The sequence below is a fragment of the Myodes glareolus genome, chromosome 9 (genome assembly GCF_982192425.1).
Source record: "Myodes glareolus chromosome 9, mMyoGla1.1, whole genome shotgun sequence".
In the NCBI taxonomy this organism is placed as follows: Eukaryota; Metazoa; Chordata; class Mammalia; order Rodentia; family Cricetidae; genus Myodes; species Myodes glareolus.
This window is the reverse complement of record NC_142034.1, coordinates 62,625,608-62,641,201: the sequence shown is the minus strand read 5'-3', so window position 1 is coordinate 62,641,201 and position 15,594 is coordinate 62,625,608. Positions and strand designations below refer to the sequence as shown.

Genomic DNA, 15,594 nt, shown 5'->3' with positions numbered 1-15,594 from the left:
ACTTTACTGTCTCCTGAGTAGTGAACTTCTGTGGTCGCCTGACACAGCTCAAAACAGATGACGATGGACTTCCAAACGCTTCACCAGGGTTATCCCACAGTCCTCTCACTATTCATTAGGAGATGGTGGCTCAGGATTTCTGATTGCTACTCTGCCCGACCAGTGTAGAAAGGCTTTGTTACACACGGTCAGTACAAGGCTGTTGTGGAGATTTGGAGACTTATTTCAGAGACACATGGGTGCCCTTGAAGAAGCCAGTATGGGGCGTTAGTTCGCCAACTAGGGAAGGGGGACTCCATCTGTGTGGCTATGGGGAAGCCGTCATCCTGCTGGGTAAAGGCCTTGTGAGGGAGGACCACTCATACCCAGTAGGTAACCCCTCACTTTTGTTCTGTAAGGAAGTTCAATAACCCCATTGGTTCCCCAGAGTGAACCTTGGGTGAATCCTGCTTGTCTTGAACCTTGGGAAGAAGTGGAGGTGGCTTGCAGCCCTGAGAAGGAACTTGAACAATAGCTCCTGGTTTGGAGGTTCCCACACATATTCCGCTGGGCCCATTGCCCTCAGGTCGCTGATGAGGGGCCAAATGGTAATGGCAGGTAGCTCATGGTGAAACTGCTCACCTCATGGCCAGAAAGCAAATAAACAAGAAGAGACAAGAATCCTATTACCTTCTCAACAGTGTGAGACCCCAGGACCCAAACTTTCCCTTAGGCCCCTCCCTTAAGCATGTCATCACCTCTCAGCAATGCTACCCTGTGGTTAGGTGAGCCTTTGGGGACCTTTCTGCATCCAGATTCTAGGAAACTCCTTGTTGTCAGAAATACCTGTGTGCTTCCATGATGCTTGAGTAGTATTCTGGTGAGAGCTAAGGCTTCTGGCTCCAATTTTACAGACAGTGGCAACAGCGCAGGCCTTCCTGGGTGTACCTGGAGGACAGCTGTCCTTGGCACATGGCCCCACAAAAGCCTATGTTTTTTGTCCTTCAGTGGGGCTGCTGTCAAAGACTTAGGTGCCCACACAACTGCTGTGTCCTTTGCGTGAGAGCAGGCAGTTGTTTTATCTTTCTCTTCTCCAGGTTCCACTGCTGGGAACTTCCTGTTTAGGAGGAGGGGAAAAGTCCTACACATTCCCAACTCTGACTCAGAACCAGGGGTGTTGCCAATCTGAGTGCCCTACCTCCATCTCATAGCATATAAAGATGCTTGCAATGAGGGGTTTTGTCAACTGGACACAACTTAAAATTATCTGGGAAGAGAGTCTCAGTGAGAAATTGTATTGGGTTGGCCTGTGGTCATGTAAGATCCAACCCACCATTGGTGGGTACCATTCCCTAAGATGGGAGTTTCAAACTGTGTAAGAGTATAGAAGTCAGTCAGGCGGTGGTAACATACGCCTTTAATCCCAGCACTTGGGAGGCAGAGGCAGGCAGATCTCTGTGAGTTCCAGGCCAGCCTGGTCTACAAGAGCTAGATCCAGGACAGGCACCAAAGATCCACAGAGAAATCGTGTCTCGGGTGTGAAAAAAAAAAAGTGTAGAGATCAAGCCAATCATAAGAAAGCAAGCAAACAAGTGTTCATAAATTAATTCTGTCTTCTTGATGTGGATGTGATATGAGAGTCATCTCAGGCTTCTGTTGCTGGAACTTCCATGCAATGATGTGCTGTAAACTGGAATTTCACTGAAACAAACCCTTTCTCCCCTAGGTTGCTTCTTGTCAGGACATTTTCTCAAAGCCACAGGAAGAAAGCTACAGCCCTTTCTAGTCAGCCTTTCACTGGGACTCCTCCCACATGAGTCACCCCGGAGGCTCTGCTGCCTCACTTGACTCTCCGCCGCCATGCTCCGGTGATGAAGGAACCAGAGGAAGCGGGCTGTGACACTTTCTCTAGTGTGAGTCTCTTGCTTATGACAAGCATGGAGTGACTGGAGGCCTGACTGCCATTTGTAGATTGTCGCTTTAATCAGCCACTCCAGCCCTGTGCTCTCCCGGCTCATCTGACCCGAACATTCCAGGTCCGTGAGCTGGGGCCCAAGTACTCAAATATTTGAACCTACAGGGGTCATCCTGGTTCAAACCACATGGAGGCTATGTGTGGGGCCAGATTCTCAGCTGATTTCCTGACCTAGCAGAGCAATCTCCCAACTTCTCCAGCCTCAGGTGGCAACTCAAGGTCTCAGTGAGTTCTCCACTTCAGATGATGACTGGATTGAAGAGGCCTTTTAGACTTTTTTTTCTCACGTGTTTGTACATGGGCATACTTGTGCTTGTGTGGAGGCCCAGAGAATGACCTTTAAGAGTTGGTTCTTTCTATCTCATGGGTTCTAGGCTCAGGTTGTCAGACTTGGTGGCAAGCACCTTTGCCTGCTGAGGGTGACAAGAACCTAGACATATCAGCAGCAGCTAGAGCAGGAGCCAGAGACACAGCTCCTCAGTGCCTCAGCAGCCTGGGGAGCCAGCCGGTCAGAGGCCTCCCCTCAGGGAGAGTTGGGTTCTGATTACATAGCAGAAAAGGGTTTCAGGCCCAGCCAGGGTGAAGCAGAGCTGGAGTCTGTTAAGAAAAGGTTTGTTGGTGAAAGTGTTGTTGTTGTTGTTGTATGTGTGTGTGTATTGTGGTATGTGTGTATTATTTGTGTGTGTATGTATATGTGTGTATCTGCGTGTGTGTATTTGTATTTATGTGTGTGTGTATGTATTTGTGTGTCTGTGTGTGTGTGTGTGTGATGGTACACACATGTACCATAGAATGTGCATGAAGCTCAGAGGACAACTGAGCATTGCTTCTCACTTTCAGCCTCCTTTGAGGCAGGGTCTTTCCTGTTTGCAGCAGTGCTGTGCACTCCAGACTAGCTGACTGGAGAGCTTCCGGCGTTATCCTGCCTGCCTCCCAACTCAGTGTAGGAGTGCTAAGGGTACACACTACAAATGTGAGTATGGGCTCCTCAGGAGAGAAACCCCACTTAAATGTCTTAACAGTAGCCACACGTATGATTTTATGGGCTTCTGAGGTTAGTACTGTTTAAAGGGTTCTGTTTCCTTTTTTTCCTTTCCTTTCTCCTTACTTCTTTCTTTTCTTTTTTTCTTCCTTCCTTCCATTTTGTCTTTCTTTTTATTCCCAACCTCTCTTCAATTGGACCCTTTTGTCTGTCTCTGTCTTTCTTTCTTTCTTTCTTTCTTTCTTTCTTTCTTTCTTTCTTACTTTTTTTTCTTTGAGACAGAGTTTCATGTAGTCCATGAAAATGCAAGCCAGCCTTGAACCTGAGGATGATCTTCAATCTCTGCCTCCCGATTACTGGGATAACAGGCATATACAACCTTGCCCAGTTAGGTGGTTCTGGGACTGGAATCCAGAGTTCCATGCTTGCCAGGCAAGCATTGTACCTACTAAACTACTATACCCCCAGCCCTGTTGAAAGGATTTCCTCTTTTTCTTTTCTCTTTATTTATTATTGTTTGTTGTTTGTTTTCGAGAAAGGGTTTCTCTATGTAGCTCTGGCCGTCCTGAAACTCTACTTGTAGACCAGGTTGGTCTCAAATTCAGGAATCTGCCTGCCTTTGCCCCCTGAGTGTTTGGATTAAAGATGTGCACCCTCATGCCCTGTTAATATTTTATTTTATTTTTCTTTATTTAAGATAGATAGCTCAGGCTTGCCTGGAACTCACTCTGTAGACCAGGCTGCCCTCAAACTCACAGAGAGCCTCTTGCCTCTGCCTCCTGAGTGCTGGGATTAAAGGTGTGCGCCACCACCACTGGATCTCTCTCTCTCTCTCTCTCTCTCTCTCTCTCTCTCTCTCTCTCTCTTGTAAATGAGATCCTAGGTTTTTCCAGAGTCGTGCTGAAAAGAAATACAGGCTGGTAGAATCAAACCATGGGACATAAGAACTGAGGGAATGCTTCTCATATTAGCTTCAAGGGATGAAGATGTATGTTTTGACTGTAAATGAATTCATAATTTCTTTTTTCTTTTTTTTAAGGTTTATTTATTTATTATGTACACATTGTTCAGCCTCCACATATGCCTGCAGGCCAGAAGAAGGCACCAGACGTCACTACAGTTGGTTGTGAGCCACCATGTGGTTGCCGGGAATTGAACTCAGGACCTTTGAAAGAGCAGACAATGCTCTTAACCACTGAGCCATCTCTCCAGTCCCCTCATAATTTCATTTATAAACATCTTTTGCAGCTACAGGCTTGTAACTGGTAAAGGAGTGAGGGTAACACAAATATCATACTTTGACATAATCATGATTCATTGCTATTTGAGATACTTATTTGAAATATCTCTACATAAAAAGAATGTTGTTTCTCTGGGCGATCCTCATAGCAAATGTTCTCAATGGTGATAAACTCTTGACTCTTAGTGGGGAGGAGTCACAGGTGAAGGGCTCCTTTTCCTCCCGTGTTTCCTTTGCTTTCTTTCTGGCTAGAAGCCTGTCTGCTTCCTCTGAGACTCCCCAGCCTTTGCCTTCTGGTGCTGAGTGTCACTCCTCACAGGGAGCTCTGACACGGGACAGGAGAGATGACAGGATCCAGATGCGCTGGCTGGAAGCTCGAGGTGGTGGCGGAGCTGAGGAATTCAGGAGTGGCTAGAGGCTGCAGGAGGCAGGACTCCTCAGATCAGCACTGCCCCCACCTTAACTTTCCAGAAAAACAGCCAGGGCTCCAGAGCTGTAGAACATAGCTCCCTGGTATGGTGAGCCATTGTGTTGTTGCCAAGAGCATAGGAAGCCAAGATGCTCTGAGTCAGAACGGGCTGTGTGAGAGGGGAGTATCATGAGGTCAGAGCAAGGACATTCAACTCAGCTTCCATCCCAGTAGAAGCTGGGCTCCCCTGGCTGCTGCTTCATGAGGCTGGAAGCTCTGCAGTCACTAGACTTGATGATGAGCAGAGCACAGGTCACGTGAGGGGCTTTTGTCATCCAGGTTGGCAGAAACATGGGATCTCTCTGGAGAGTTCATCCCAAGCACACAAAAGACAGAGGGGGTGGGGTGATGACAGACACAAACGTGTGTGTGTGTGTGTGTGTGTGTGTGTGTGTGTGTGTGTGTATGACATGTATGTGACTGGGGGTACCTGAGTGTCATAACGTGTATATGGAGATCAGAGGACAATTGTAGTGATATTTCATTTGCATTTTAATAAATAAAGCTTGCCTGAAGATCAGAGAGTGAAACAGCCCCACTGGTCGTAATATACGGCAGTGGTGACACACACCTTTAATCGTAGTACCCACACTACTTTGCCATAGAAACCAGACATTGGTTGTGCTCACCTTTAATCCCAGCACGGGGGGGGGGGGGGGGGAGACAGCTCTCAGATAGTATCTTCCTGAGGATTCCTGGAGGCAGGATCACCATTTCGGACTGAGGTAGAGGTAAGAGTCAGTGGCTGGCTATTTTGCTTTTCTGACCTTCAGGTTGAACCCCAATATCTGTCACTGTGTTTTTATTAACCACGCTACAGACAGTTTTCAGGAGTTGGTTCTCTCCTTCCTCTGTGGGTTCTGGGGATGAAACTCAGGTCATCAGGCTTGTGCTGGCACAACTTATACCCGCTAAGCCATCTTAGCAGGCCAGAGATTTCTTTAATGTGTGTGCATGTTTGTATGTATACATGTTTTGTGCACGCAGGTATTCATGAGCACACATGCGGAGGCTAGTGGTCAAATCCTGGTAACTTTCTCAATGTCTCTCCCTTGTTTCTGGAGTAGGGTGTATAATTACCTGTCTCGCTGATGTAATAACAACTGATACAATCAACGTAATGAAGAGTTTGTTTTGGCTCACAGTTCCAGCAGATAATGTCCATCGTGCCAGAGAAGGTTTGGTGACAGGAGCAGCAGTGGCTGGTCACACGGCATCCGCAGTGCCCCTGGGAGCTGGCACTCAGTTCTCTCTCTTGCCTTTGGTCCAGCAGTTATGGTGGATTTCCCCATCTGTCGAAAAGTCAGTCTGGGATCCGAGGACGCCATTGATACCACAGCACGTGGGCAAAGTGAAAGTAAGGTGGCAAGGCAGCATTTACTAGCGCTGAACCATGCACTGCTTCGTTTGGTGGCAAGCACACTGAACAGGAAATGTGCTAGATTTCTGCCCTTGAGGGCACTGTGTCTTTTCCCCACTGGTTGTTGGAAGGTTGACTAATTTTATAAAATGGGTGCTAAGAAAATGAAGGAACTGGAGGAAAGTGTCTCCTGTCCTGGCCCATAGAGTTTCGAGCATGTCACAAGACTTCTGTGTAAACAAAGGAGGGGGAGATGACGTGGCCACATTGTGAAGGTACCATTCCCATGACTAGTCCTTTGGTAGAAAAGACTTATCCTTCCAACTCTTTCCCCCACTACGTCAATGTAGCCAACCTAGAAAATCCCTTGGAGTAGCCCGGAGACCATTACCAAAGTTACTCAACATCCTGTCAAGCTGACAGTGTTAGCTAGCTACCACAATCTGATCTCAACAAGTCATTTAGACTAGCTAGCCCACAGCTCCTGGGGATCCTCCTGGGCACTGGAATTGTGGGTGTGTACCCCTGTGCACAACTGTTTTTGTGTGAGTTCTGAACTAAGTTCTTGATGTTTGTACAGCCAGCCATTTACTGATTGAACCATCTCCCCCACGCCCAGAGAGCTCTTAAGACTAAATTATGTGCCAGGTTTGAAGTGAAATGCTGTGTTTATAACAGTAAACAAGCAAACAAATGAAAGACTAAAACCGGAATCTTTCAAGGTCCATGTCGGGCAGGACGCCATGAGGACCTCTGCAGATCCGCTTCCCGCCAAAACTGGGGAAAACCAACGTGAACAAGTACACATTTAAAGTCCTGGAGAATTATTGTCATCATGAATAGAAAATGAATAATCACCTACAAGTGCTTCTCAACTTACGATGGTGTCCTAACCAGACAAACTCATGGTAAGTTTAAAATGGGAGAAAAGCATTAAATCCGCCTAAATTGCCTTAAATGTGCTCAGACACTTATGTTTGCAGACCGTTGGACAGAATCATCTAACCCCTACTAGTTTGTAATGAAGCGTTGACTGTTTGCAAATTCTGATGAAACAGAAGGTGTGTGGGTGGGCTCACCTTGACTGGGAGCTGACTGCGAGCAGCTCCCAGCAGCTCCAAGAGGGCTTTGGACAGTAGGTCTCTAACCCAGGAAGAATCCAAAGCCCACACTCAAAGTCTGTCTCACATACTGTAAAGTTGAAAAACCCATGAAAACCATTCTAAGCCCAAGACTGCCTGCATCCAAGGGGCTGGGGATGTGAAGTGAGATGAGGTGGGGGAGGGGAAGGAGGAGGAGGAGGAGGAGGAAAACGAACACCCAAGTGAGACCCCCACACACTCTTCCTTCAGAGGGGCAGAGTTGACTCATCTGCAGAATAGTTTATGACTCAGAGGATTCTAGAAATGGCAGTTAGTGGGGGCTTAACAGCTGTGTGGGGGCTGTTAAATCAGGGAAAGAGACGGGGTAACCCTGCCAAAAATCACCTTTATCCTGGGCCACTGCGGGTCTACCCGAAGTTGTGTCTGCCGAGAAACAAATAATCCACTCACTAAATAAGTAAACAAGAAAATAATATAATAAGCCCTGGGGAAAGTGACAAGTACCTAGAATTATTACTCCTAACAAAAAAAAGTTATAAAACACACAAAAGCAACAGGAAAGCATGACCCAAACACAGACAGCGGAAACTGTCCAGATATGGATCAAATGCTGAATTTTTCAGGGACAGGGACTGCCATGACCCAGCGCATGTTGCTGGAACTGAAGGGTTCTTAGCAAAGAATAAATAAGTAAAGGAACATGTGAAGATGGCATCATGTCACATAGAGGACATCAGTGAAAGGGAAGGACTTGTGTGGAAGAGACAAAGGGGAAGTGTGGAGATGAAAGTACAGGAAGAAAAACACAACTTGAATGCCTGGGAAGTAGATCTGGTCGAGCAGAAGGGAGAACGTGTGGAGCAAGCATAGGCTGGTGAGCCGGGAGCGGTGGTGTGTGCCGAGTCCTGTGGACAGCTTCACAGAGAGAGAGAGAGAGAGAGAGAGAGAGAGGGAGAGGGGGAGGGGGAAGGGGAGAGGGGAGAGAGACTTATGGATGACAGAAGTCAGGGAGAGAGGGAAAATCCTGTGGACAGCTTCACAGAGAGAGAGAGATACACACACAGAGAGAGAGAGTCCTGTGGACAGCTTCACAGAGAGAGAGAGATACACACACACACACACACACACACAGAGAGTCCTATGGACAGCTTTACAGAGAGAGAAAGAGAGAGAGACAGAGAGAGAGAGAGAGAGTCCTATGGACAGCAGTCAGAGAGAGAGGGAGAGTCCAATGGACAGTTGTCAAAGAGGGAGAGAGAGACAGAGACAGAGAGAGAGAGAGAGAGAGAGAGAGAGAGAGAGAGAGAGAGAGAGTCCTATGGATAGCAGTCACACACACACACACACACACACACAGTCCTATGGACAGTAGTCAGAGAGAGAAGGAGAGTCCAATGGACAGCTGTTAGAGAGAGAGGGAGAGAAAGTCATATGGACAGCAAACAGTCAGAGAGAGAGAGAGAGAGAAATAGAGAGAGAGAGAGAGAGAGAGAGAGAGAGAGAGAGACCTATGAGCTGGGCCGTGGTGGCGCACACCTTTAATCCCAGCACTCAGGAGGCAGAGACAGGCAGATCTCTGTGAGTTCGAGGTCAGCTTGGTCTACAAGAGCTAGTTCCAGGGCAGGCTCCAAAGCTACAAAGAAACCCTGTATTGAAAAAAAAAGAACAAAAAATGAATGAAAAAATATCAACAGCTTCAGACAAATATGGGACATTCTGGAAGACGTCATCCATCAGATGAAAGGGTGGAGAAAGGAGAAGGGGGAATAGTCAAGAAATATGGCAAAAAACTTCCCAAATAAATCAGAGAAACAGCATCTTCTATATCTGGGAATCACAACAAAGCCCAAGAACAACACAAACCACAAAGAGAAATGACGTTGAAAATGCTGTCAGTCAGAGGAGATGAGAGACTCCTCCAACAGTTTACAAGGGAGCCTGGTAAGACTCACATCTGAGAGACTTTAATTCCAGCACTTGGGAGGCAAAGGCAGGACGATTTCTGTGAGTTTGAGGATAGCTAGAGCTGTTACACAGAGAGACCTTGTCTTGAGAAAACAAAAACCACAACAACAACAAAAAAAAGAGAGACTCACACCTGGCTCATCAGCACAAATCATAAAGGACAACAGGCAGAAAGACCGCGTGTTTTGCTTAGGGGGGTGGAGGACAGCTGAGAACCCTACATCTAACACAGAATAGCTGTCTCTTAGAAAAGAAGATGAAATAAAGACTTTTCCAGATGAACAACGACAGAAATTGAGAATTTGTTGCTAGTACATTTAGTCTGTGGAGAATAGCGGAGAAGCGCTTCAGGATAGAAGTGACCTCAGACAACAACTTTAATTCAGGTAGACAGACAGTGATAGAGTTGGAGAAAGATAAAACTAAAGACACTAGAAAGGGTGATCATAAAAGATGGTTGATATGGTTTGAATAAGAATGACCTTCATGGGCTCATATATTTGAAATGCTTGGTCCTCAGTTGGTGGAATTGTTTGAGAAGGATCAAGGTGTGGCCCTATTGGAGGAGGTGTGTCAATACGGGTGGGCTTTAGTCGGGCAGTGGTGATGCACGCCTTTAATCCCAGCACTCAGAGGCAGAGTTAGTTGAATCCCTTGAGTTCAAGGCCAGTCTGGTCAACAAGAGCTAGTTCCAGGACAGACATTAACGCTACATAGAGAAACCCTGTCTTGAAAAAACAAAACAAAACAAAACAAACATAAGGGTGGGCTTTGAGATTTCAAAAGACTGCAGCCATTTCAGGTTGGTCTCTCACTCTTCGCCTCCCACTTGTGGATCAAAATGTGAGCGCTCAGCTCTTCCTGCTGCCATGCCTCTGCTCGGTCATCATGGACTCTAGCCCACTAAAACCATAAGGTCAAATTAAATGCTTTTTTTATACACTTGGTGATGGTGTTTTATCACAGCAATAGAACAGTGACTAAGACAGATGTATTTATTTTCTTCTCTCCTCTTCTAACTGATGTACACAGTGAGTGAAACAATTGTCACGTCACATATATTCACACACACAAGGTAGGGTCTTGAACATACAGAAGCCTAATCTATTTGTCAATAATAGCACAAAGCGAGTAGGTAGGAGGAGACCCACACAGAATGAAGGCAATGAAAACCAATGGTAAGGTGATGTGGGATGTCCTGTATATGTGTTGCTTTTATTTGTTGATGAATAAAGCTGTTTGAGCCAATGGCTTAGCAGAGTAAAAGCAATCAGAACAGAGATAGAAAGTAGTTGGAGTCAAAAAAAACACCATGTAGCTCCCAACAGAGGAGGATGCCATAACCTTACTGGTAGGCCACAGCCTTATGATGATACAGATTAATAGGAATGGATTAATTTAAGATGTGAGAGTTAGCTAGGAATATGCCTAAACTATTGGCCAAACAGTGTTGACAGTAATATAGTTTCTGTGTGATTATTCGGGTCTGGGTGGCCAGAAAACAAAGAGCAGTCTCCGCCTATAAAATAGCACCCACGGTCTGGGGCATCGATCTACATAAGACTTAAAAAAGCTTAAGAAGAAAAAAAAAGGGGGGCTTCTAGACCCACAAAAAAATGGAAGCCAAACCCAGTATCTTGGTAGCTGCATTTTTTTTTTCCAGATAGACTCTGTTTGCTGGCAATGAGCAGAGGTATGGCTCCTTTAAGAGAAGGCATTCTGATTCAGCATTAGCAGCAAAAATTGCAGGACTTCTTTGAGATATGACTTTCTGGTTCATGCTGGCAGCACAAACAATTCTGATTCTTTGAGGAGGCTGAGCACTTAAATGGGGTTTGTGAGCAGCATGCTGTTAGTTGCTAGTTGCTTAATGGAGACATAGACCCACTACATCCCTGGAGCTGGGATGGTGAGCATGGCTAGCAGAGGTGGTGAACATACCTCCGCCATGTTGGACAAGGTGGAGCAAACAGTCAGGGCTGCAGAGCTGATTCTAGCCACACCTGCTTGGCATTAAAAAAAATGGCACTCCTAGTCAGAAAATGATTACAGATATGCCATAAAGATAGATTCAGACAGAAATTAACCTATAAATGGGTCACAGTGTATTTTAAAAATGTATGTAGGCTTGGAAGAGAGAGGAAAAAGAATACAGACAGTTATAAAAGGAAGTAAATAGTTTTAAAAAGTAAGAGTACAGATAGACATAGATTAAAAGAGTAAAGTTAATATTAAAAATTAATAGAGTAAAAAAAACCATGTAAAGATGGAAAACACACAAAGGGTATGGATTATGTATATTATTTTGTTTTCTTTGAATTTTTTTGACTGCAGAGAGACATTCGATTTTGGGGACTGCTAAACTAAACCATTACATTTTTTGGTAATTTTAAAATTTTAAATTTAAAATTTAATTACATTTTAAAATTATCTTGACTTCAAAATTTGAGTCTAAGGATATATTACTTTGGAAAAGGATTTCTGCTTTTGTTTCCACAGAAGATGAGAACCTTTGGATTCCTCCCAGGCTAATGTGGTTTGGTAGTACAGGACCCCCCAAAAGGTCTCCATGAACCCTAAAAATACTTTGCCCAGCAAACAACAGGAAGCAGTTTGAAAAAATTATGCCCAAGTTCTCAAAATGATTGTTTATAGATGTTGGTTTTCATGTTAAAAGAGTTATTATAACTGATTAATTGTCATAGTCAATTCCTAAAAAAATAAGGGGGATGTAATCTAGAAATGAACTCTTTGCATTGGTATGGATCTTGGTCTATTGATACAAATTTAAGGTCAATTTTGTTATACTTTGTATATGTATTTCTGTTCTTATTTAAGGTATTTAAATTTCTGCTCTTATTTAAACTCATTTAGAAATGCAATGTATAATTTAAAAAATACAGATTAATAGTCATCTATAATAATCAAACATTTAGACATGTTAGTTAAGTTTTCTAGATATGCAGAGATATATTTCAGTTAGATAGATAATCTTCAAGACTTACAGAATATGGCATTTAAAAGATTTAAAGAAGTTAAACTTTTCTCAACAGTGAAACATTTCTGCTTTTGGCAGCACCAATTATTTCAGAGAGATTGATGGTAATTGAAGAAGCTTGTTAAGGAATTTGCCTTCAGTGTGACAAGGCTAGCCATTTGGATAAGAAACTTCTCTTGGCTGATCTACTTGATGGTATGCTGTATGAGCTGAATATGCAGGACACACAGAAAAGTGACTGCTGAAGTTGCCTAAAGAAGGTAAGACAGTACTTCAGAGTTCCTGCTTCATGAAAGTATCTGCCAGACTTTCTACAGAACACAGAAGAAAGTGACTGACAAACTGCCAATGTAGGTGAAACAGTCTTGCAAATTTCCTGCTTCATGGAAAAGTTTGCCAGATACTACGGGCCTATAGTTTGAAGATTGATGTCCCAATGTGACAGAAGAACTAGATGTCTCTGTCAATTCTAGAGTCTTGGAAGTTGCTTACAATGCATTTCTTGCTTGCTTAGGTAATATTATATTCTTCTGGGGTCTTTGAAAAGTTGATGGCAGATAGTTGCAGTTTTCCTTAGTTATGATAAAGGAAAAATTAGATATAAAACTTTAGGCTCACAAAGATAGGATAGATGATAGAGTATTTTTCTTAATTTGCCAAAAGTAAATGGACCAAATATTGTAACTATAATTTTTGCTTGATAACTGTTTTGTATATGTACTTTTGCTATGTTAAAGTTAAAACTCTTTTTCATTTAGACAGAAAAGGGGAGATGATGTGGGATGTCCTCCTGTATATGTGTTGCTTTTATTTGTTGATGAATAAAGCTGTTTAGGCCAATGACTTAGCAGAGTAAAGTCAGTGGGAAATCGGAACAGACATAGAGAGAGAGTAGGTGGAGTCAAAGAGACACCATGTAGCTACTGAAGGAGGAGGAAGCCATAACCTTACTGGTAAACCATAGCCTCATGATGATACACAGATTAATAGAAATGGGTTAATCTAAGTTGTAAGAGCTAGCTAGGAATACGCCTAAGCTATTGGCCAAAGAGTGTTGTAATTAATATAGTTTCTGTGTAATTAATCGGGTCTGGGCAGCTGGGAAACGAAAGAGCAGTCTATGTCTACAGTAAGGTGACAACATTGTATCACTGAGCTTGTGACATTAGTAAAAACAACAATACACACAAAAAGGAAAGGGAAGCACTATTGAGTGTTAATATTTTTAGGTGTCACTGGTTGCAAAGAAACAAATCAGAAGCCCATTTAGGTAAGTTAAGATTTAGAAGCAAGTCAAGTATGGTGATGAATGCCTTTAATCCCAGCAATCAGGAGGCAGGGGAGGAGAATCTCTGTGAGTTTGAGGCCAGCCTGGTCTACATAGTGAGCTCAGGACAGTCATGGTTACATAGAGAGACTGTGTCTCACATATAAATATATATATATAGAAGCAGAGGCCGGTGAGACAGCTCAGCAGGTTAAGCTTGAGGTGCCTTGCTGCCAAACCTGTTTGATCCCTGAGACTCACATGGTGAAAGAAGAGATCCAACTTGGTTTCTGACTTCCATAGGCATGCACATGTGTGTATGTATGCAGGCGTGTATGGATTGAAATCTTATATTGTTTGCATTAGTCAAAAGAAAGTCATAAAGGTTAGTAGAGAGACAACATGTTGGCATCTTGAAAAGTAGGTAAAGTTATAGACACTGATCAGATACATCAATGATATCATTAAGTGTTTGTTGTTGTTTGGTTTGGGTCTCACACTGCAGTGCAGGCTTCTGGTACTCATGATCCTTCTGCCTCAGTCTTCAGAGGGCTGTAAAGCACCATGCCCAGTTATATAACATTAAATATTAAGTATTGCATTCAACCCAAAAGATACAAACAAAATCCAGCAATACACAAAAAAGATTTTGACAGTATCAACAAGTAGGATTTCTCCCAGGAATGAAAGGTTGGTTCATTATATGAAGATGAATTAATTTAACACATTGTATCAGGACAAGAAAAAGGGAAGACTTGGTTGAGTCACAGAGACACTATAAACTATGGCAGCCTATGCTCTGTGAGAGAGGGTTTTAAAAAGACAGAAAGGGCAATAATTCAACAGGTGAAGGCATCTGCTACAAAGCCTGGTGGTCAGAGCACCCCCTGGGACTTACAGGGAAGGAACCAACACCCAGAAATTGTCTTCTGACCTCCACGAGCACATTGTGGCAGGTATCAGTGTGTATGTGTGTGTGTGTGCCTTAGTTATTAAAAATAAATAACTAACTAAATAAATAAATGTGACAAATAAATAGATAAATGTTTTTAGAAAGCAAAACAATCATTTCTCTAATCACAAGAGAAAAGTAATTTAGCAAAATATAACCTTTTTTCATGATTAAAAACATTCAAAGAACTAGAAATAGAAGTGAATTCCCTCAACACGATAATAAACATCTACAGAAAGCCCATAGCTCGCACCATGTGCTGTAAAGATGGATATTTTCCTCCAAGTCCGGGAACGAAGATTCTTTTTATCACTTCAACTCAGCATTGTGCTGGAGGGGCTAAACATGGCAATTAAATATGAGAAATAAATAATATCATGCATTAATATTTAAAAAGAAGTAAAATTATCTCTTGTCATGGATGCTATTACCTTGTGTCTAGAAAATCACGGGAAATTATACATAGATATGGGGACTAATGGGTGCACTCAGCAAGGTCACAGGTTGCAAGACCGACACACAGAAATCACTTTTATTTCTGCACACCTGTAGTGAGTAACCTGAACAGGAAGTCGAGAGCTAGACAATTTGGTGTTTTGCTTGTTTGTTTTTTGCCTGAGACAGGGCTTCTCTGTGTAACAGCTCTAGCGGTCCTGGATCTTACTTTGTAGGCCAGGCTGGCCTTGAACTCACAGAGATGCATCTGCCTCTGCCTCCAGAGTGCCAGGATTAAAGGTCTGTGCCTGACTGAGAGCATTCTAATTGTAATGGTAAGAATAAAAGGTTAATGAATACATCTAGCAAATATAGCATAAAAATTACACTCCAAAACATACAAAAAGTGCTGAAATTCAAAAAGTTTGAGTGACTGGGCAAACATTCCAGCTCACAGACAAGAAGACTTAAGGAGAAGTGACTATGTCACAGGAAGACATGTTCCCCAGACTCATCTTCATCTTTGGGGAAACTGGCAAGCTGATTTTAAAATCCTATGGAATTAGAGGCTAGAGAGAGAACCAGTCAATAGTGTGTTTGCAGAACAAGCAGAAGGACCCATGTAAAAAGTCGGGCATGGGTAGGGTGTGTTTGTACTCCCAGTGCTGGGGAAATGGAGACAAGAAGATGTCCATGGTGTCACAAAAGACCCAGAAGAGCCATGACAATATGAAAATGAAATGCAATTTAGGAAGATATAATTCTCCTGATTTTAAAAGTAACTACAAAACTACAATAATCAAAACAGCATGGTACTGGCACAAGAGCACACACTGATCAGCAAGGACAAAGTAGGAGCTGCTATGACT

General features: G+C 43.4%; 1 long non-coding RNA gene across 1 annotated transcript; it reads left to right on the top strand.

Annotated features, from left to right (window-relative positions):
- Positions 1-1,769: 1,769 nt before the first annotated feature.
- Positions 1,770-12,911, top strand: LOC146892945 (uncharacterized). Its single transcript, XR_015003605.2, has 4 exons — positions 1,770-1,892; positions 5,791-6,002; positions 6,728-6,913; positions 12,127-12,911. It is a non-coding gene; the product is annotated as an uncharacterized LOC146892945 (long non-coding RNA).
- Positions 12,912-15,594: the final 2,683 nt, after the last annotated feature.